This window comes from Panthera tigris, chromosome B2 (assembly GCF_018350195.1).
Source record: "Panthera tigris isolate Pti1 chromosome B2, P.tigris_Pti1_mat1.1, whole genome shotgun sequence".
Taxonomy (NCBI): Eukaryota; Metazoa; Chordata; class Mammalia; order Carnivora; family Felidae; genus Panthera; species Panthera tigris.
The window spans coordinates 6,734,354-6,756,792 of record NC_056664.1 but is presented as its reverse complement, the minus strand read 5'-3'; the positions used below and the strand labels follow the sequence as shown (position 1 = coordinate 6,756,792).

General features: G+C 39.8%; 1 long non-coding RNA gene across 2 annotated transcripts; it reads left to right on the top strand.

The window, feature by feature from the left end:
* Positions 1-346: 346 nt before the first annotated feature.
* LOC122238334 lies at positions 347-21,038 on the top strand. Of its 2 annotated transcripts, none has more exons than XR_006217241.1 (5): positions 347-475; positions 562-617; positions 3,969-4,117; positions 19,821-19,946; positions 20,761-21,038. It is a non-coding gene; the product is annotated as an uncharacterized LOC122238334 (long non-coding RNA). The 2 variants fall into 2 exon arrangements; XR_006217242.1 differs by lacking the exons at positions 19,821-19,946; positions 20,761-21,038 and adding exons at positions 5,255-5,454; positions 16,141-16,297.
* Positions 21,039-22,439: the final 1,401 nt, after the last annotated feature.

Below are 22,439 nucleotides of genomic sequence, written 5' to 3'. Positions count from 1 at the left end.
ATAAGAAAGGGGGGACTGTTAAGGACCAAACCTAGAGTAAACTAAAGTTGGTTTTGTATAGCTGCCTTTGACCTCTCAATTTCTCTCTCTCTCTCTCTCTCTCTCTCTGTCACTGTCTCTCTCAGTAGGTTTTATGATTTTCTATCCACTTGCTTTTGTGAAACTTAATTGAGTTATACTCTAAGACATTCCCATTCATTGTGTGGTTGAGCTCCTTTTTTTTTTTTTTTTTAAATGGAAAGTGGGTTGGTTTGAATACCAAAAGGTAGGTGACCTTTACTCAATGATGAGATTGTAGGAGAGATTTATGATCTTGAAAGCCTTCTTGTCTCTACAGATAGCAAATCCCAGCATTCCAGGCTCTGCCACTGTGTAATTTCCTTCTGCCACATTGTTTTGCTGCAAGGTTCAGACATTGTCTTCTTCAGTATGTTTTCATTGACAGGAACATTTACAAATGAAATCCTTACGAAAGGTGAAGTAAAACGATTTTCTCCTTCAAGGTCTGAATTTAGGAACTTGTCTTTTCTCATAACAACTGATGACATCTCTGTTGTCTAGGAACAGAAGCGAGAACCCATCCCTTGGCAGGCACAAAAAAAAAGAATATACACAAGGTACTGTATATTTGCAGGGTTTCTTTTCCAAACAGCAGAGACGGGAAATGTGTGAGTTAAAGTGACGATGCTAAATGTCTAGGCACATGTGCTTTTATTTTTGCATAATAATGAAAAACTGGCATTTAGAATGAACTTAGAGATCACACACTGAATAGTGACTTTTCTTCCCCCAAACCATTAAAAAAAGAAAGAAAAAAGCTACACTGTCAAGTTTGGGGACGACGTGTCGGAAAAATCAAACTAGGTATCCAGTGCACTTTAAAATTATCACTGGGGCCCCTGGGTGGCTCAGCGGGTTAAGCAGCCGACTTGGGTTCAGGCCAGGATCTCATAGTTCATGAGTTCGAGCCTTCACGTCGGGCTCTGTGCTGACAGCTCGGAACCTGGAACCTGCTTTGGATTCTGTGTCTCCCTCTCTTTCTGCCCCTTCCACACTCATGCTCTGTCTCCGTATCTCTCGAAAATAAATAAACATTAAAAATAAAATAAAATAGAATAAATTGAAACAAAATTAAATTAAATTAAATTAAATTATCACTGCCATTTAACAGATAATCATTTAGATCCTCTGATGCAGACAGAAATACATGTTGAGATAGGTCTATTAATTTGGAGTCCTAGGATATTCCTTTTTATATTTTAGGTGCTTTTAAAATTATTAATTTTGTCTTCGGAGAAAACCATGTGTATACAAGCCCCCTCCCACCCCCCCCCCACCCCCCCAGATCTGACTGAATCAGCAGAAAAAGCTGTCTGGCTCCTGTGTATTACAATTCCATCATTACCTAAAAAATTGGCTCTTGAGAACGGCCTGGCTTGGATCATTTTAATGATGTGTTACAAAATATATCGGAGCTGCTATAAACAAGTCCCCCTTTGTTTAAAAGAAAGAAAAAAGAGAAAAAACAAGAACAAGTAAAACACTTCCTGTTTCAAAGTGATTACTCTTAAAAACAATTCCTCTGCTTCTGACAACATTCCTCTTTAGCCACCACACCAGGAACCACACACAGCCAGGGGGAGTGTGTGTGAGTGCACGCACACGTCTATCTCCTCACACACGCTGTTGAATTCCCTGTACGTCCAAAACGTTGTGATTCTTCACAACCACTGTCATTTCTATTTTAAAACCAACATAACACAAATGGGCTGGAGACTTACAACGGTGGAAACCTTTGCGCGGTCAGCTTTGCTGTAGTGAGAAAGACAGTGGATTCCTGGTTGTTTAGTTTACGAGCTCCTCGAAGGAAAATATTCATGCGCTTAATAAAACTCATCACATAGATGTGGTGGGATTCACGTGAGGGACGTCGGCTCAGGCATGTTGCAGGTGCTCTATGCCTGGAGTTGGTTAAATCTGACTCAAATCTAATCTGTTGTTCTAATGAGAATCAAACCAATGTTCCAGAAGATATCTCATCATTTGAACCAAAACCCAAATAAAATATTACAAAATACAGACATACAAACAGCTATATTACCTTAAAATAAAAACAAAATACAAAAAACAAACAAGAAAAAAAAAAAACAGGAACTGAAACAAAGAGGTCAACTTAAATTCAGAGGAGAAAGACATTCAAAATGACTCAAATGAATGATTGGGGGCTTTCAATATATACCTTCTTTTATAATGTGCTGTAGCATAATGATGTGATTGGTCTTGAACTTGGTTTCTTTGGCTCAAAGAGTTCCCTTGAGTGAAGTAAACCAGTTGACTGAGGCTTAAACTCCACTCTGTTTTTCTCTTACTATCCTCCACTTTACCTTAATAATGAGATGGGTGGTGAGGGACAGTGGACAGAGAAAAGTACAGGGTATGGTTTGCATAAGGCTTTGAACTTCAACTGCATTGAGGGTACGTGTAGCTACCAATTCATAGAGAAGAACCAAAGTGTGGTTCTATCGCTAATAGATCTGTATCTCACCTGCTTTATGTAAATGAGAGAAAAAGGCACACACTCTCTTTCCAGTTTACAGCCACTCATGCCTCTGCTGGCTCCCACATTTTCTGAATATTTTGATATAGGTTCGAGCTTCAACATGAGAAACATCTAACCATATATAGTTATATATAACGTGACACACATAATGGAATATTATTCAGCCAAGGAAAAGAAGGAAATCCTGACATCTGCAACAACAAAGGACGGACCTCAAAGGCATAAGTGAAATAAGTGAAATAAGTCAGATGGAAAAAGACAAATACTGTATAATCTCACCTGTATGCAGAATGTAAAGGAAACAAAGCTCGTAGATACAGAGAACAGATCTGTGATTGGCACAGCGGTGGGGGGGGGGAACAGGAAATGACTGGTCAAATGATCAGAAGGTATAAACTTCAAATTTTATTTTGATTTTTAATTTTATACTGTTTATTTTTGAGAGAGAGAGAGAGAGAGAGAGAGCGCAGGAGAGGGGCAGAGAGAGAGGAAGACACAAAAACTGAAGCAGGCTCTGGGCTCTGGACTGTCAGCACAGGGCCTGACACGGGGCCCGAACTCACGCACTGTGAGATCATGACCTGAGCTCAAGTCGGAAGTTTAACCGACTGAGCCACCCAGGTGTCCCTTTAATTTTTAAACTATAGTCACCGCACGGTGCATTACACCCCCAGAACTTATAACAGGAGTTTGCACCTTTTAATCATTTGATCACTCATTGCACCCAACAAGCTTTTTATTTGATGACTGTTTTCCTCACATTCTACCAAACACAGTAGTCAGAACCAAAGTTAGTGGACTTAGAGTTCCAAAATCTTCTCCTAGGCTGATTGTTAACACACCGTCTTATGAGACTGTGTCTTCTAGGGGCCGCTGGCTGGCTCAGTTGGTTAAACAGTCGACTTTGGGTCAGGTCATCTCACGGTTCGTGAGTTCGAGCCCCGCATCGGGTTCTCTGTTGTCAGCACGGAGTCCACTCCGGATCTTCTGCCTCCCTCTCTCTCTCTGCCCCTCCACCTTCGATGTTACCCTCCTCTAGCCTTAGTCCTTAAGTCATTGTCATTTGATGACTTCCAGGTTTATTCTGCACATTCATTATCGACCTCAGTTCATGATTTAATATTCCCTAGGTATTTATATCATCCATCACCCCCTTCTTCACACAGCCCGCACATTAGCCCACATTTTTAGGTCTTGTTACCACGTCCCACTGATTTTAGGCAGTTTTCCAAGCCCTTCACGGACGGTAGGGAGAATCTAGTCAAATGACTTTTGACATATTCTAGGTAATTTGTGTTTAGAGAGGGATTTTCTTTAGTACCTAGTATGTTTGTCTTTTTATTTTTTCAAGAGAGCCACAGAAGATGCAGGAATAAAGTCAGGTATGAATTTGTTATTTACTTTATAGACGCGCCTTGAGAGGGAGTCATAAAGAACAACAGTGAACACGAAGTTGAAAGGAAAGCAAGCAAGCAAATCTTCATCGAGAAACAGATGAGGTTGCTGAAGACGTTCTGTGGCCTGGGAGAGCCTGGTCCTGAACCACACAGGGTTTGAGTGAGTAAAAACTGAAAAGATGAATGAAAAGAAAGGAAAATAACAAAACACCTTCCATTTCACACTGTCTCATGGCAGTGGGAAGAGGGTGAATTATGCAAAGGGTGGCTTATGCAACCAGGAAAGGGTGTTTGTGAAATAAAAGAGAGCCTAAGAAACACCTATTTCAGGTTGATCTTACGTGGATCCCTTTTCTTACATTCATACTGCTTAATTCTGAGTTTCCTTTTCAAGGCCAGGGTGAACTTACCAGTGACCCCCAAGAATGGGAGGGAACTTGCTCACTCATGCACAAGGCAACTCTACTTTCCTTGGGGTGGGACATGGATTATTTTATGGATAACTGAACTATTACAAATTGTTTCTGAATATCATTATACGTCCTGAGTACCTTTTTGCAAAAATAACAGATGAAATAAAGATGGTCATTTGTAAGCTATGCTGCACCTAGGCAAGGAACTTTCCTTCGGGAAATGACAGCTAAATCACAAACCATGTGTCTTTGAGACGAACTATAACTTGTTCATCATGGGGGGGACATTTCCTTTTCTGAGACTGGCCCAGACACTGACAATACGTCAGTAACAGTAGTAATAACAGATCCCTGAGTTTGTTTGATTCGTGGAGGAAGAAACTACCATTAATCCTTTCTATTCCTTTTTTTTTTTACATATTTATGTCAAGGCACCATTAATAAGATTACAAATAAGCACCATTAATAAGATTACAAATAAGATTTCATGTCATGTTTACATAAAATAAATACCCACCAAATGGTGGGGATCAGCATTTCTCACTGGGGTGGGGGGGGGATACTATTGACATACCATGGAGCAGGACAGTCTGGCACAATGCAGCGAAATCAGCATCATTGGCTCTGCCCTCTAAATGTCAGGAGCACCCTTACCCCCAATAAGCAGGAAAACCAAGAGAACCCCCTAACACACACACACACACACACACACACACACACACACACGTGCAAACATTCCCCGGGGAGATGATACCATTCTGGTTGAAAGGCACAGGTATAAAACTCAAAAAGCGTATTTTCTTAAAATAAGAAAGACAGTTCTCAAGGAAAGCACTTATATTTTTCTGTTTTAATTTTGTTTCCTCTTCCCGATCTCAAACGAGCTCCCAGAGCTAGAAAAAATCCCTTCTTCTTAGAATCAGCCACTTTACCAGAACAGGAAAATTTGAAAGCACACAGAAGAGGTGTTCAATAACACCGAGTTTCTCTGCTCATGCCCCTCTTTCCAAGAGGAGGAAACAAAGCAAGGGAACGTTTCTTGCTGAAATATTTGCAAGATGACTTTACTGCTCGTTTGAAAAGGGTAAGTCATTTTCTTACCCATCTGCTTATCAAAAGCAGGCCGTCCACTCTTGTTTTGTTGCTTCGATAGACAAGGTATAATTTGTTTCATATTGTTAATGTGCAGCCGGTCTTTTCTAGCCAAGCTGCAGGCACATTTTGATGGCAGGAGTTATCAACCTTTAAAGGAAGCCGTGTACAACAAGGCACCGGCACTTTGCTGACTTATAGGGATGGGTATTTTATTTTGGGAAGTAGCCTAGAGCTGTTATGGCTCTGGGTTTTTGACAGCCGTCATGTGTTGCTATTTCAGAAGAAACTTTAACTTGAAAAATCAAGTGGCCTGAGGGTTTGGAATCATACTTAAATTTTTAATAAGTTGTCAAAAAATACTTTTCAGTGTTCATTTGTAACTGGACCAAACTCTACAAATTAATACATAAACTGTCACAACCCCATTTACAGTTTGCTGAGTAAAAATACTTAAAGGGCCAGTTATCAAGTTTACACCAAGAGAAGTATCAGGTCCTACCTGTTTTTTCTGTTTGTGTTAGACAAGACATACTACCCTGGGCATATTTCGGTCTGGAACTAAACTGATATAGGCTGTATTTTGGTTGTTTCAATTTGACGATTGAAGTTCTCAGAATAGACCCTGCCATAAAGCTGGCAATTATCCGTAGGTCACTGAGAAATCTACTTAAGATCCAGAGACAGACAGAGACAGAGACAGAGAGAGGGAATCCTTCTGTTGAGGCATAGGTGGTGATGTCGGTCAGTGACTCTGTCGTCCACAAAGCAGGTTTCAAAACTGATTACTGATCGCTGTCATATGACCAAATGTATGCACAATCAAAAATACTGATTATTCATTCGATTGACTTAAACGTTATTATTGACCTGGGAAGCAGGTGGCTCTGGGGTAGAATAAGGGATCATGGGTGGTTTGGATTAGGTGTTGGAGAAATGTATAGGGTCATCATGGAACCTTTGAAGACCCACTGTGTTACATGCAACAAGCAATACGATTTTAATCAGATAGAGCTTATTTTAAAGTCTACAAGCCATGTAACTATGTCTAAGAGTTTTATTCCCTCTGTGTATCAGTCCCTTCAAGTAAAAAATTCCAATACCAGTAATGATGGAAATGCTAATGATAACAGTAATATTATCTGTCTTATTGCATTGTCACAGGGATTTAGAAAATAGGTAAGAAACAAGTTTTGCAATGATTTATGTATCGGACACCTGTTACTTCTTTTCTTGTCTACTCATAGTTGGGTCCCAGGGCCAACAGACTGACTCCTGTTTACCTCCAGAACTTATTCAGGTTATTCAGGCTGACAAATCCACCGGCAAAACACTCATGGTATGGGATTTGCCTGTTGTATAGCAGAGTTAGCATACAGCTGGCCAGAAAAGAGAAAATAGACATGAAAGTCGGCAGCTTCTGATTAGCACGTGTTTAAAAGTTTATACAAAATGCAGAACGAATTTTGTAGCTGCACTGTCAGAATGACAAACGTGTACGTAAAAGACACGGGAATCTGAGGATACCATAGAGTCTGATCCCTTACCAACGTAAGATATTCTGCAGAGACACAACAAAATGTCAGCTGTCCTTTAAGGAGTGGTTAAATGTGGAGAGGTGAAGCGTGGAATAAAGCAATTCTAAGGGATCATGGATGATCCCAGTCCTCAACATGCAAACATTCACGACCTATTCCATGGACAAAGTTGTTGGCAGCAGAAGTTCTAACGTATTCCCGTGAGAGAAAAATTGAGAGATTATTTGGAGGTGTGTTTGGAAAGTCTCGAATGCCCAGTACCCCCTAGGTCTTCAGAGTGTTTGACCACTGCCGTGAGGGGGAGGATGAAGCTTCCAGAAGACCCCACACTGATGTGCGGAATGAGTAAGAGGGCAGAGAAAGCAGAGATACAAGCTAAAGACGAATTGCGCACTACGAGTAGTGTGTGTGATGTCTTCGAAAACACGACCGAAAGTGGTGAGGGATATAGCTAACAAAATAGAATTGACAAAATGCTGATACTTTTGAAATTGGGTTCCAGATACACGAGGGTTTGTTACTTTCATCTCTATTTCTGTGTATGTTGAAAATCTTTCATAATAAAAAAAAATAAGTATATACTAGCATTCTTAAAAATTTTTGTCTTGGACCACTTTGAATAGCCAGTCAAGGCAATTGACAGTCCGTCTGTAACGTGCATGCATCAAAAAATATTTATGTACATTTGCAGAGATTCGTGGCTCTCTCTTCTCCCTTTCCCTCACCTTGAAGTTCATCCATGTGCCTCCCGGGTTCAACAGATCCCCTGTTTACATACAGAAAATGTCTCCAAATTGAGACTTCTGGAGACTGTGGGACTTTGGGTCAAGTGAAATTCACGGTTCTCATTCCTCAGAGCTTGCTTTAGCTCAGGTCGCTTTTAATTACCACTCTTCCTAAGCACCTTCTGTTCTATGTCACACAGAACTTTCTCAAGGGTGACAGTGCTTCTCTTGCCTGTGTTCTATTTAAAGAAAGACAGGGAGCCAAGGTCAATTCAAAGGAAAGAAGTGGTTTATGATCCCGTGCTGCATGGCCACAGAATTGTTTACGATAGCAGAGGCATTTTCTAAACTCCAGTGAGAGGAATTTAGTATATCACTCAACAGCTGAGTGATATTACACATATCCGAGCTGATTATTATTCCATAAAATGGAAGCCATGTTGGCAAAAATGAGGAAAGGAAGCAAAGCACCCTGTTGGTTAAAAACTGAGATTCTGGAGTGACAAAAAGGACCCAAACGTGGTTCCAGAAATTTCTTATCTTTGAGACTCCAAGAAAATCACTCACTTCTGTGAGCTTTAGTTTGTTTTTTTTTTTCTCTCTTCTGTAAACTGGGTGATGTATAACTCACAGTTGTTGCAAAGATGAAAGAGAGATAGTATTGATGATCTCTCCAATTAATAGTGGCTGTGGGCTGGTGTTTCAAACCAGGGCTTGACCAGGTTTTTATACAGGACTCAATACCTCATTATTTTATCTGAATAAAGCCCTCAAGCATATCAAGAATGTGGCATCGGTCATCTCTGATGTGTTTGTATAACATCATCTTCTCTGAAGTCGCTTCCTTCTCCTTAGGACCACTCTTTCTATCCTGGTTTTTTCATGTCTCCAAATACCCTGATTGACCTCCAGTCTGCCTCCAACCTTCTTCCTCTATAAATGAATCCCCAGGATCCCATTGTAGTTTCATTGTTTTAATTACTACCCATACAATGATGCTTCCAAGTTTATATATATATATATATATATATATATATATATATATATATATATATATATATCATCTATATTTATATCTTTATCTTTAGTCTTGTGCTTCAGACTTTGAAATGAAAATGCCAGGAAGTCAAAATTTCTGGAATTGAGCTCCTATTCTCTGTCTCTTTCCATTCCCGCAACACTTATCACTCTTGGCTCAGTTATCCCAGCTCAGATTATCACTAACCAACTTGTGGGTCCCTGCAGACCTTCTCTCCCTCAACATCCAAGTCCAAGCAGCTCTTGCTGAATCCTCCACTCAATTATTATTTTTGTATTCTCTCTTCTCCTCTCCCTGCCTGTTGCTACTCCCCCCAATTCAGAATGCCATTGTCTCTCGCCTGGTCTTCTGAAATGACCTGCTTGTTGGTCCCTCTAACCTCATTGTCTTCTCCTTTCCTGATGCCAACATCTCTCAACATGTGGTTAATATGAAACGTAAAGCTGGTCTCGAACCCCCTTGCTTAAAAGTCAGTTTGGCATCCAGCGGCCACTACAATGGGACTGGCCGCCATCACAAGCTCCTCCCTAATTCATATTTTATGTTTGGGTGAGCAAACAAACAAAACATGTGGGGTTCTTTCACTCAGGGAGAGACTTTATACCTTCTCGTCTTTGATCTTACTATTCTGAGTAAATGAAGCATTCACTTCCACTTGTGTTTTCACGTGGTAACCCATCCTCATTCTGTAAGATTAGTGCTTCCCTAACTCTACCTCACAAATTTCTTTCCCTAGCTAGAATAGTTGTATGCCTCTGTGCTTTATTGCATGGCATAGCTCTATCATGACTCTTTTTTCTTTTTTTAAGATTTTCTTTTTAAGTAATCTCCACACCCAACATGGGGCTTGAACTTACAACCCTGAAATCAAGAGTTGCATACTCTACCTACTGAACCAGCCAGGTGCACCTGTCAGGACTCTTGAATTATTTCTGCCCATCCAGTTAGTCCTACGCACCTCAGCGGCAGGGATTTCATTTTATTTTCATTCTGACTTCCTAGTATGTGACACACGTTAAAAACTTACCCAATGTCTATTGTACAAAATTAAACTAACCATGGTCCTTATAGTCATAGGATATTTTAGGCATGGAATCACGGGTGAAAATTCCAGGAAAATATGAAGTACATACATTTCCAAGAGCCTCAGTGGATGCCGGAAACCATGGATTGTATCAAACATTATACATTCTGTGTGTTTTTTCCTATAGATACATACCTAAGATGAAGTTTAATTTATAAATTAGTCACAGCAAGAGATTAACAATGAGAATTAATAATAAGATAGAACAATTAGGATGATAAGGTGTAAAAAAGCGATGTGAAAGTGGTCTCTCTCTCAAAATATTTTATTGACCTGCACTCACCCTTCTTCTCGCAGTGATGCGAGATGGTAAAATATTCACGTGATGAGAGGCAGTGAGGTGAATGACGTAGGCATGTGATGTAGCACTGGGCTACCATTGACCTTCTAATGACATGTCAGGGCAGTATATACTATCATCCACACTATTAAGTCACCTTCTCACCATAAAGTCAATGATTTCCCCTGAAGTGATTTGATTCCTTTATCAGCAGGAGAAAGCTGAAGGCAGAGTAGTGGCAAGGGGTTGACTCCAAAGGCCTTCTGGTCCCCAGATGTTTCCTTCACATAATCCGAACTTAAACACTTTGCATGCTTTGGAAGTTCTACCAATGAAAGATCCGTTTTGGCTCCTAGAGGGGAGTCAATCACTAATTCATTTGTGTCTGCTGCAAACTAGAAGTTTTCTTCATATTAAAGACTTGAGATAATAGTGGTTAAGGAAAGAATTTTGTGTGGGTAACAGAAAAAAATGAAGGAGACGATTTTCTTGTAAATGTGGGCAACAGAGAATAAGGACAGATCCAAGTGGAGTGACAAAATGGGCCGAGATTTCAATAGGTTGGTGGCATTATGGGGTTCCCCTTGCAGTGTGGTTACAACAACCAGACACTATGTCACTCAACACTGTAGACAATTCAAGTTACAGTCTCTGCAAATTGAACTACTGGGATGGCCGTAGCTGGTGGCTCTGGTGGGGCCTGGGGGTGGAAAGACAAGAGCTACTAACGCAGTGTGGAGCTACAGCAGATAGAACACACGGAAAAATCTAGACACTGTGCCCATACCCACCATACTCCCTGCGGGCTTCTTTCTAATAGACCAAGGCATACAGTATATAATAGCAAAATCAATTTCCAAAGTAATAAACTTTCTCAAATTCAGTGTCTAGGCACAGAACTATAAAAAAAATATGCTGTCAGAAAAACTTTATCAAACGAACATTGTGCATATAAGTATTTTCCCCCCTTGGCAAATGGAAACCATTGAGAGCAGAAGTTCTTCCATCCTGAGAATTCTCTCCTCTTGCTCTCATGTCAAATGGCGCTGATTGGCTGGCCCTTCACTGAGAAGATTGAGTCTTCACAAGAGAATGGACCTATATATTGAGTACATTATGGTACTCTTCCCCAATCAAAACCACACACACACACACACACACACACACACACACACACTGGGTATGACAAAGTGTCCTATTTTTCTGGTTTGTGAAATTATTTATAAGTATACAAAACAGGAACAAGTATTTGAAGCTGAAACCATCATAGAAAACCTGGAATATATTGTCACTTATGTTTTTTACACAGAAAAACTCTCATGACCTATCTACTAAAAATATTTTATGTTTTGGGGTACCAGGGTGGCTCAGTTGATTAAGCGTCCAACTTGAGCTCAGGTAGTGATCTCACGGTTCATAAGTTTGAGCTCCATGTTGGGGTCTGTGCTGACAGCTCAGAGCCTGGAGCCTTCTTCCGATTCTGTGTCTCCCTGTCTCTCTCTCTGCCTTCCCCGACTAGTGCTTTGTTTCTTTCTGCCTCTCAAAAATAAATAGATGTTAAAAAAAATATTTAAAATAAATAAATAAATAATAAGACGTTTTATGTTTTATGGTCCTTTCAGTATAATGCAGTATATCTTTAGAAAGTAAAATTCCTGGGGCCCCTGGGTGGCTCAGTCAGTTAAGCGTCCGACTTTGGCTCAGGTCATGATCTCGCAGTCCGTGAGTTCGAGCCCCCCATCGGGCTCTGGGCTGACAGCTCAGAGCCTGCAGCCTGCTTCAGATTCTGTGTCCCCCTCTCTCTGGCCCTCCCTTGCTCACACTCTGTCTCTCTCTCTCTTAAAAATAAATAAACATTAAAAAAGAATTTAAAAAAAAAAAGAAAGTAAAATTCCTGAAACTGGGAGATAGTTACTGGATTTGTGTCTTGAAATTTAGAAACCAGTGTCAGTGATTAAGTGAGAAGGATGTATGATAACATTATGTCACAGTGATCTTTGGCTCTTGGATGCAGACAAATTCATGATCAGAAAGATATCCCTGAAGACGATGGATGGCTTCAAGCTAGCCCTCATATAAAATCGCTTTTATCCCTCATTTTTATATTCTATGAGCCAAAAATATGGTTGATCTGATGTTGGGAAGACAGAAAATATCTGCCCACTATAGAACAAGCCTACATAATTGATAGATTTTTCTGAAAAGGTTTATCAGCAACGGTAGCATCCATGAAAGCCAAAAGGACACTCTCCTTAGTATAGAAATAACATTGAAATGAGGTGTTTTGGAGTCCTCTGCTCCTTCTCCGGAACCATATCCGGTAGTTTAGTCAGGGAATGTGACAATAGGAAATACCCAGTCTCAGCGAAATTTAAGATTAAGAGAAAAAGACTTTTTTATTCACCTTAAAACTAAAATTTACCAAAATAAACTCAGGAGGGAAAATGTTCAATAGTAAGAAATAAGAGAGGGCATAGCTAGAAGAAAAGAAATCAGAAAGGTGCTCATATTCTTGGAAATTCAACATTTTCACAGTTTGCTTCTATAGTTAGCTGAAATAAGGTAAACATTTTTGGAAAGAAAGAGCAGGCACATTATGGCTTTCTTTAAGGCAGTAAAGCTGCTTAAGGAACAATTTCATCAAGGCATTGGTTCCTAAACTGATCCGATCCTTGCAAAAGAAGTTACCAGTCAAAATGTTTCATCAAGGGCTGATCAAGACAGCTAATGGTTTAGGTAGGTAGATACTTCACGACCGGGAGTAATTTAAATTAATCTTTGACTGACAGGTGTCAACTCTCACCTAACTCATGTGTAAAGAACAAAAAGAAGAAATTAAAAATCAAAGTTTCTACCTTGCTATATTGTATCAGTTCATTTACTAAAATATTTTAAATACTGGCTTTTCAAGAAATTGCAGGGGAAAATCAGAGTATCTAATTTTTCAGTTCTCCCTTTTCTATGATTTTAATGGCTTATTGCTGCAGAGTTCCTTAATTCCAGTGGGCAGTTGTCTAAATATATATTTAAAGGGGACGCACAGTTGACACATGTATTCATGAGAGACACAGTCAAGTTTGAAAGATATTATGCTGAATAGTCCAATGGATAAAGGAGATAGATGACAAAGCTTTTCCTGAGGAAATATCCAGGATAGGAAGTTACAAGGCCCAAGTTTAATTCTTTATTCAATCTCTGAGTACTGTGTGCTTGCTTAATGTGAGAAGTAAGGGAGATGATTCACTTTCAGAAATACCAAATAAAAGCTGTGTTGTCTAATTAACAGTAGGTTCACAACCTATTGGAAATATGTATAACCTCCCCTCTCCCCATAATGGAGTCCCAAACCCTTAGACACTTCACTTCCTGGTTCTTCTTCCCCACCCCCCTTCCATTCTAGGGGCTTACTTTCTTGGGCTTTGCAATGCGTATGCACCAAAGAACAAAGGGAGGGGGACTGAAAGTCTGCGTTACCTCGGGGAATGTACATTTGTTCCGATCAGACTGCATTTTGCCTTTCGTGGGCATAGGCAACTTCCGGGTAAGGCTGTAACCTCTGTAGTACTCAGCCAATGAGGAATCAGGGCAGAGGCTTACGTGCTAGGAAATAAATTGTCTGCTGTAACTGCACTGAGCATACCTGTCTATCAGCACCCACTCTTGTAAGAACATTGATTAAAGCCTCAGTTTGCTGTGCTCCGAGTCTCCGCCTCCCTCCTTTGATTGGGTCAGTGGACTTATTTCTCACAGTGAAGCCATTTTAAACTGTTTCCTTATTCAATTTAAGCCATTTAAACTGTTTCCTTATCCAATTCAATTCAATTCAACCTTCAATTGTAAGGTCCATTCAAGCAAGCTTGGTGATCCTTCAATCGGCTGCTAAATAAAGCCATGATATCTGTGTAGATGATTTACATTTAAGGAAATTTGCCTTTTTTACACCAGGTTCAGGACCAGATTTCCATTCGTCAGATATACTTCCCGCCTAAGGCAGGTGACCCAATATACATGGGTATTGTTCTGGTTTTCCTCTGGGAAGTTACGAGCAGATGTTTAGCCTGACATCAAAACTTTGCTCTAGAACTAAGCTTTTCACACGGAACATGACAGGCATTCATATATGCTGTTGGATTAATGAATAAGAAAAGGGAATACATAAATGTAGAAATAATTCATTTGAATCTTTAATCTTCCAACACTTGTTGATTACTTAAGGTATTTCTAAACCATGCTAAGTGTTAACAAGACCAGTCCCCTTGTTTAAAGTCTTACATCTAGTTTGAAACTGTCTTTAATCCTGTGGACAAGGAAAAAGACCATTTTTACTTCCTGTAACACCTCCCCCCAAAGCCCTGGGTCAAAAAACTGAAGCGTCTGTCCATTTAAGTATTGTCATAGCAAAAACTTCACCCAGGGCTTGTTGGAACAAAATAAAGCTTCACTGCTGGAATAAAACATTCCACCCGTTATAAGACTCCAGTTGCAAACTTGATTTGGTATAAAGGTGTCTCCTCCACCCCTCGGGCCTCCGCAGGTGGGAGAGATGGGCTGGAGGGAAAGACCTGCTGGTGAAGCCTTCCTTCCTCCCTCCACTTCCCCTCCTCCAGCTGGTTCCTGCTGTGTCTGATCCCCTGGGGTTGGGCCACAGGGAAAGCTGAGAGGAAAAGATAGCAGTAAAGTCCTTCAATCAACAAAAACTTTCCCCTGAGTTAGTGTCAGTGCTCGAGGGGCTTGGCAGAGTTTAAAACTTATTTGGACCTCAGATTTGTGAATTCCTTGGAGACCCCTGTGTATCTCCTCCTCCTCACTTCCACCTATCTAAGGAGCTTGCCCGTCTAGTTCCCTCCATTATGGCAAATGTGCTAGGGCTCCAGCGACACTTATGAAGTCCCTGTGCCAGATGGCCCTTTTGGATTCATGGATTTATCTAAGGGACACTTTATACGTCCTTCACTTTGGAATGTCTGGGCGTGTGGTTACTTCACAAACCTCTTCCCTTCCTTTGCCGACTCTATACACCTCTAGGTTGACTTGGTCACCAGTCTGCTGTAATTTTCTTTTGGAAAGTGATGGCCTCTGAGGATGCAGGGGCCATTTTGGTGATTTCTTTAAAGCTTCATTCTTAATGTACTTAATGTACTTCATTACTTAATGTAACGAGTAAGGGGCCTTCTCATTTCCCTCCTTTGGGTTGGAAGAGAAACACCACTCTCTTCGAGAAACTGTCCTCAAGTATGTTCTCCATTCCCTAGTTCCAAACTCATGTATACCTTTCACGCGCAAGAGAAGTTTCAGAATTGTCCAGTGTATTCTTACCACTATTTAAAAAAAAAAAAATCTTCCCACTCTTGAGCTGGCACCATCTTTAAAATGTGCTTCACTTAACATATCCAATTAGGCATCTTCCATAAATAACACTAGGAAATTTTCCTAACTACCCTTGTTTATGTAGAGATAAGTGTGTTTGTTGACTAGTTTCTGAGTACTTAGGGAAGTAACTCTTCGAAACATTATTGTATCTGCCAATATCTTACTACAATATTGCATATGGCTTATAATTATGTGGAACTAAAATAACTGGAATGTAATATGGTATATCTACAGATGGCCTTTGGAACTTCAGTTTGAAGTGCCCATATTAGGCTTTTCATATAGTGTTATCAAAAACTATTAGACATTCTTACCATCCCAGTTTGAGACGCTTCTTATTGTGTTTTGCAGTTGACGACGTGAAGGTTCAGAAATACTGTTACTGATTTAAATATACATTAAGGAATTCGGCACCAAGAAGTACATTCTGGGGAATTATGAAGCTGCATTATCCATTTTAATAGTTAATAGCCATTGTAGCAATACAAATGTAAATTAATAAACATCCATAAAATGAACAATTCTAATCTTACTTGCACCAGCCACATTTCAAGTACCCAGTAGTCATAATTGTCATAATTGGCTGGATACTACCTTATTGAACAGTGCTAATATTAAAAATTATTTTTTGCCTCATTATAGACATTTCAGTCGAACAGCACTGCTCTGAAGAAAGATGTCATGATTAAACCCATATGCACGAAATCAGATTCTCTCCTTGACAGCAAAGGTGGCAGCTTGTTTGGGGGCTGCTTGGATGGGCCTTTAAGGCCGAAGCGAAGGTTTGCACCATATAAATGATTAGGTGCCTGTTCTGGGACAGCTCAGCTTATTTTGGTGATGCGATTTAGGAAGGTTTCAAGTTGGACAGTGTATTACAGAACTGGTTCTGCTGAATTACAAGATTACAGCTACTGGGAAATTATCTTGATACAACTAGATCTAGACTTTACTGCCGAAGAAAACTCGAAAGAGAATCTTCCAAGGGGCAAAGTGAGTACACGACATGGTGCAAATTGAACTCACTGCTAAATATTAACATTTATTTTTGTAAGAAACCCACTTGATTTACAAATGTGAGAGGTTGCCGTTCTCTTTTCCTGTGTCTCTAAAGTAGTTATGATTTGGATTCAGTCATTTATTAGGATAAGAAGGTCTCTAGTCATGGTGGGTAAGATGTCACTGGAACTTTTCTAGGGGAAATTGTAATGCATTGCTCTCTCTCAAATTTATTTATTCTCCTTTGCTTTTTAAAATTGACTTCTTTTGTTTCCAAAGAGCAGGAAAGGATGAGATAAAACTTGGAGACAGTGAAAAAAATATATCCTGTTTGTCTGTTTTCTGTACAAAACAAAAGGTTAGAGTTATTATTTTTTCTCCAAAATAAAGCAAATATCTCTTTGGTCATCCATAATAGGTCAGAGCTATTTTGAACAGTTTGATGTCATTTCTACATCCCTCAAGGAAACAAAGGGGAAAGTCAGAGGAAGGGGAAAAGGCAGCTTTGATAAGTTATGCCAGCCCCTGGTCCCCAAGAATGAAGCTTCCTGTTTTTATCATGTGGCTGAAAACAGTAGGGGGGAAAAATCCACTGTGATCAATGGTATTCATTCTTTTGTTATTTTGCAGTTACCTGCCATCATTCCCTAAATAAACTAAAGGAGGTCCTTTTTGGTGACAGCTGTGAACAATAGACTGGTCTGGGCAAAGGTTGCTGGAAAATTACAGTCTGAGATGGAGAAGGGATGGTGACAAGCCAGAGAAAGTTCCCAATATGAATATCATTCAGTCTTGAATGTCTGTTGTCATTAGATTTTATGACAGTCCTACCAATGCCATCAATTAATACTTTCAATTATTGTAAAAGTGGGCTATATGACATATAAAAAGTAATAGAAAATGTAATGCTCACAAAAATGAAGAATTCTTTCCAAACAAAAATGTCTTTTAAATGGACTTTTTGTGGTTCCTAGGATTACTATAGCCTTTAAACATTCAATTATTTAAAAGGACTTCTAGCAAAATGACCTCAGAGATTGCTACTGAAGGGGAGTAGAGTATGCCACCCCAGAATGCACCACTTTGTCATGTGGATTATTTCAAGCTGAAGACACTCAAGGTCCAAAAGACTCAGGGAGAGAGATTTTAACCTCCCCCCTAACGTCCCCTAGGAATTTAGATAGAGGGCCTGGACCAAGTATGGTAAGCTGTGGGGAGCTCAGCAGTGCCTGTTTGTTCAAAATCCTCTCTGTGTCCTCTTGTCTCCCTGTTAGCATGGCAAACATTTGTTTACCAAACATTTGCCCTGCCCATCTTCCTGTGAATTGTCTTCCCTCCCTTTGAAGCCCAGACTCCTCTCCTGCTCCTTAGCTCAGGACAACATATAAGCCTCAACTGCCTGACTTACCCTTGAACCTCATCTCTTTCTGGCTCCCATACGTATGAAATTAAACTTGCTTTTCTCCTGTTAATCTGCCTTGGATATTAATTACTTAACTCTTAGTTTATAAACCAGCCAAAAGAATCCAGAAGAGTAAAGAAAAAACTTTTCCTCCCCTACGCTACCATTTGGAATTCTTATACATTCGGTCATCTTTTCTCTGGGTGTTTGTGTGCATCCTTATAGCATTTATCAACACAACATTGACAGGAGGCCATTTTAGCATGAACACAACACAGCAATCACAGAAGAAATGCCTCTCGACCCACCTCCACGTCAGACTGGCTTCCTAGTCCATTCTCCATGCCGGGGCAGGAAGACAGCAGCGTCTCTACATTTCAGTATATTTAGGAATAATATTAGAGACAAAGTTCCAAGTTATTTTCCTTCATGAATATGGTTCTTTTCTTAATATAGGATTATGAAACATGGAACTATCTAGTAAGTAAATTGCATTCTTGACTTCTTTGTCGGGACTTGAAAGAAATATTTAAAATTCCAGTCAATCATCTGGATGTTTGTTTTACTTCCTGCCAAACATCTGGATATTCAAACATATCAAGATAAAGTAATGCTTTTCAGTGATTTTATATGAACTGTGTAGATGTACCCTTCGACTGGGGGACAAAGAACAGTTGAAATGATTTTGCAGAGCTATTTATACAATTAAAGCTTGATCAAGGGGGAATGTGATTTAAACCTCGGTCCTTGGGAAAATCATTATGATTTATAGAGGGCTGGCTTACTATTTTAAAATTTCACTATATTGTTTTCTTCCATAATAGCTCCACGCCTCGTAATGAATTGAAAATATTCAAGTCTTTAGAATCCCAATGGATTGCCACAGGGAACGAACAGAAGGTCTCTCTCCCTCCCCCTCCTTTTCCTGTGTTCAAGTTACAGGGCCAGATATATGGCCGTGAGACAACACAGAAGCAGGGTCAAGAAAACCATTTTGCTCCAGGGACCTGGCAGCTGAACTCTCCCCAAATGCTTTTAAAAAGAAAAAATATACCTATTAAATGCCAATTTTAAACAAATCCAAAGATTCGTGGAGCCCTTTTTCACCTCATGATGTTGCTGTAGATATGAATGCACACCAAATGAGGTAACAGATTACGAAAAGTCGATGCTTAAAGTCTCTTGAGTTTTCTAACAAGAGATCTGGGAAGTTTAAAAGCATATCAGGTTTCTCAGAGATTATTAATTCTGGACTGCATTTCAAAGTATATCAAGTGCAGTCTGCTTTATACCAAACAGAGGGGAATGCACCACCAGACTAAGCAGACAGAACTAATAAGACCTCGAATAAATCAAATTAAGAAATATTTATCGAACATCTCTGTGTCTCCGGCATTGAGCTGTTAGGTGTGCGATGTACATAAAACATAAATGAAAAGTTCTGTGGTCTCAGAGAGCTTAAATGAATTTGAAGAGATAAGACAATTGCACAGAAAATAAATAAGATACCAAATTTGAGCAGCAATTCAAAATGAACGTCTCAAGAAATATCATAAATGACAAAAATAAACCAAAGCAGGGACATAATAAAGTCATCTTATAAACTGTTGGGCTAAAAAGGCAACTTCCCGAGAATGTTGCTATGGAGAAAAGCGTTGGGTTTCAGGTTACAGACATTTGTGCTTCGGAGGTACCAGGCCTTGGCTGAATTCTGTACCTGTTCCCAGTCTGATGCTGTGCTTGTAATGGCGGCGGGTGGCCAAACTGACCACGGTCAATGGTGCTCAGGAATGGAATTGAAAAAGTAAATCATAAGACAAAAAGGTCACAGCATTGCAGTGTCAGAAAAAATAAATGGACTTTTGCTCTTGGAAATATCATAAAATGACACAATAACTGAAGTTTCTATTTGAATTTCCAGGCTTCACCCGAAATGTCTACCGATCTAACCATCTCAGAAATCTCTGAAAGGCCAAGTGATGTCATCTTCTTTCTTCTTTCTTGATTACTATGCCTATGAAGACAATCAAAAATTATTTGAACCAAGGTAAATTAAGCGTGCCTTCTTTCTCTTTGACCCTTGATGTGAATGACCTAGATCCTCTGGACATTTAATTGCTATTACATCATTAGAGGTACAAAAAAGAGTATAAAGAAACAATAATAAATAACCATGAAACCCAGCATAAAATAAACAAATGAAATGTTTTTAAATGAAGAAAGACTTCACAAACTCAAAGTAAATGAACTAAAACAGAGAAAGGGAGAGAGGTGGGAAAAGGGCCAAACCCCTTACCTTGAAGAAACAGGGATCAAAAATTATTTTGTTCTCTAACTGATAGTTTAATATTGTTGGAAATACAGTGTTAAGGCATTAAGCTAATCTCAAAGAGAGCTAAAAATAGAATGCTTACCTTGGAAAGTCCCCGCTGAAAACAACACTGAAATAGATCCTCTCCCAAAACAGAAAATAAATGAAAAGGCAACAAAACTGGAATTAAAGCATACAAGAAAATGAAAACAAGTTAAAGCAAACACAGTATACCAACAAGGGATTGGCGGGAGACAGGTAGAAGGGGGTCATTTAACAAAAGTGCTGTTTAAAATGCATGGGCAGGTGTAGAGACATCACCAAAGTAAGTCAGTATTCCAGAGCACTCAGCATCAGGAAACTTTACCACCCATAAGCCTCAAGTAATGGGAGGAAACAATGACCAGGAACCCACTAAGTGGGTCTAGAAAGAGAGCCTTTGGCAGGCTGGGGCATTCGGTGGAAAGACAGAGCAATCAGGGGGCCCAGCAGGATGAACCAGGATGACTCCTTGACCTTACTCTCTTCTTGTTCTGCTCTGCCCTATCAGGAGTCTCCACTGATTCACTCAACAGAAAGCCAGGGGGCATGAAGTCAGTTAATGTGCCCATGGAATTCAGCATCCTGGAGTACAGCATAGTGGAAACGGGGGAGCTTATGGAGAACCAAAAAGAAGATATCCGATGCACACGACAATTACAAGAAATCATCATAACTGGGCATAACGTCCTTTTGAAGATTTGAGTTTTGTAAAAAACTGTCTCCTGGAGATAGAATTCGCATACCATGAAATGCCTCCTTCTAAGGGGTACAATTTTGTGTTTTTAAGTTTAGAGTTTTACAACACTGCTATATAATTTTTGAACATTTTAATCACCCCAAACAAAATCCCATGTCTGTTTTCCCCCTACCCTCAGACCTTGACAAATGCTGATCCACTTTCTTTCTTTATGAGATTTTCCTTTTCCAGACATTTCATACACATGAAATCCTACCACATGTGCTCTTTATGTATCTGGCTTTTAAACTTAGCATGATGCTTACAAGGTACATCCGTGTTGCAGAAGATATTATTACTTCATTATTGTGGCTGAATAATATTCCACTGTGTGAATTTATCAGGTTGTGTATCCATTCTTCGGTTGATGGACATTTGGTCACTCTACATTTGACTATTATGAATAATGCTGCTATGGACACTCACGTTCAAGCCTTTGTGTGAACATAGGTTTTCACTTCTCTCATGTAAATATTTGTAGTGGAAATTTCTGGGTCATGTGGTGTCTCTATGTTTAACATTTTGAGGAACCACAAAACTGTTTTCCAAAGAGCTATTCCATTCTACATTCATGCTGGCAGTACACAAGGGTTCCATTTTCTCCACAGCCTTGCCAACACTTGTTATTATCTGTCTTTTTTTCCAATAGTAGCCATCCTTCATGGGTATGAAGATATATCTTCTGTGGTTTTGATTTGCGTTAATTGCTAAAATTGTGGTTTTTAAAATGTATTTCTCGGCCATTGGTATGGTTTTGAGACATCTTTATTCAAGTCCTTTGTCCTAAAAATTGGGTTGTCTTTTTATTGTTGTGTTATTTGTGTGTTTGAAGAGTGCTTCAGATATTCTAGGTACAAGTCCATCGTAAGATAGATGATTTGCAAATGTTTTCTCCCATCCTGTGGGCTTTCCATTCACTTTCTTGATGGTAAGATTTCATTTGGATTAAGTCTGGGTTATCTATTTTTGTTTTATCACATAGTTGTTGGTTTGTGACCCTCCTAGGAACTCCCCCCAGGTAATCTGAAACTGGCCTCTGTGAGAAGAGGGCGGAGAGAAACTGAAGACAGAGGCAGGTCATTCGAAGATGGAATGGGGCACTTTTAATAAAACAAAAGGAACTTACATATGAGGCTTGTCTGGGGAGCAGCAAGACAAATGCATCACTGCACCTGCCCACCACATCTTAAAAGTTTATAAAGAGGCCCTAACTGGACTCAGTCATGTATATCACATAGATGTTTTTAACACCACATAACTAGCTCAAGGTTATGTCCTTGGAGCAGCCTCTGGGACCAGGAAAGGCAAATGGAACGTACATTGGGAGGACAGGGGAGAGGCTGAGGAGTGGCTGGGTCCAGTTCCCGGGTCAGTCAGCGGTCACGGCTTTTTGATCGTATTCTCCGACAGTGTTTTCCATATTCTACCTAACATCTAAAGATGCCTAGTCC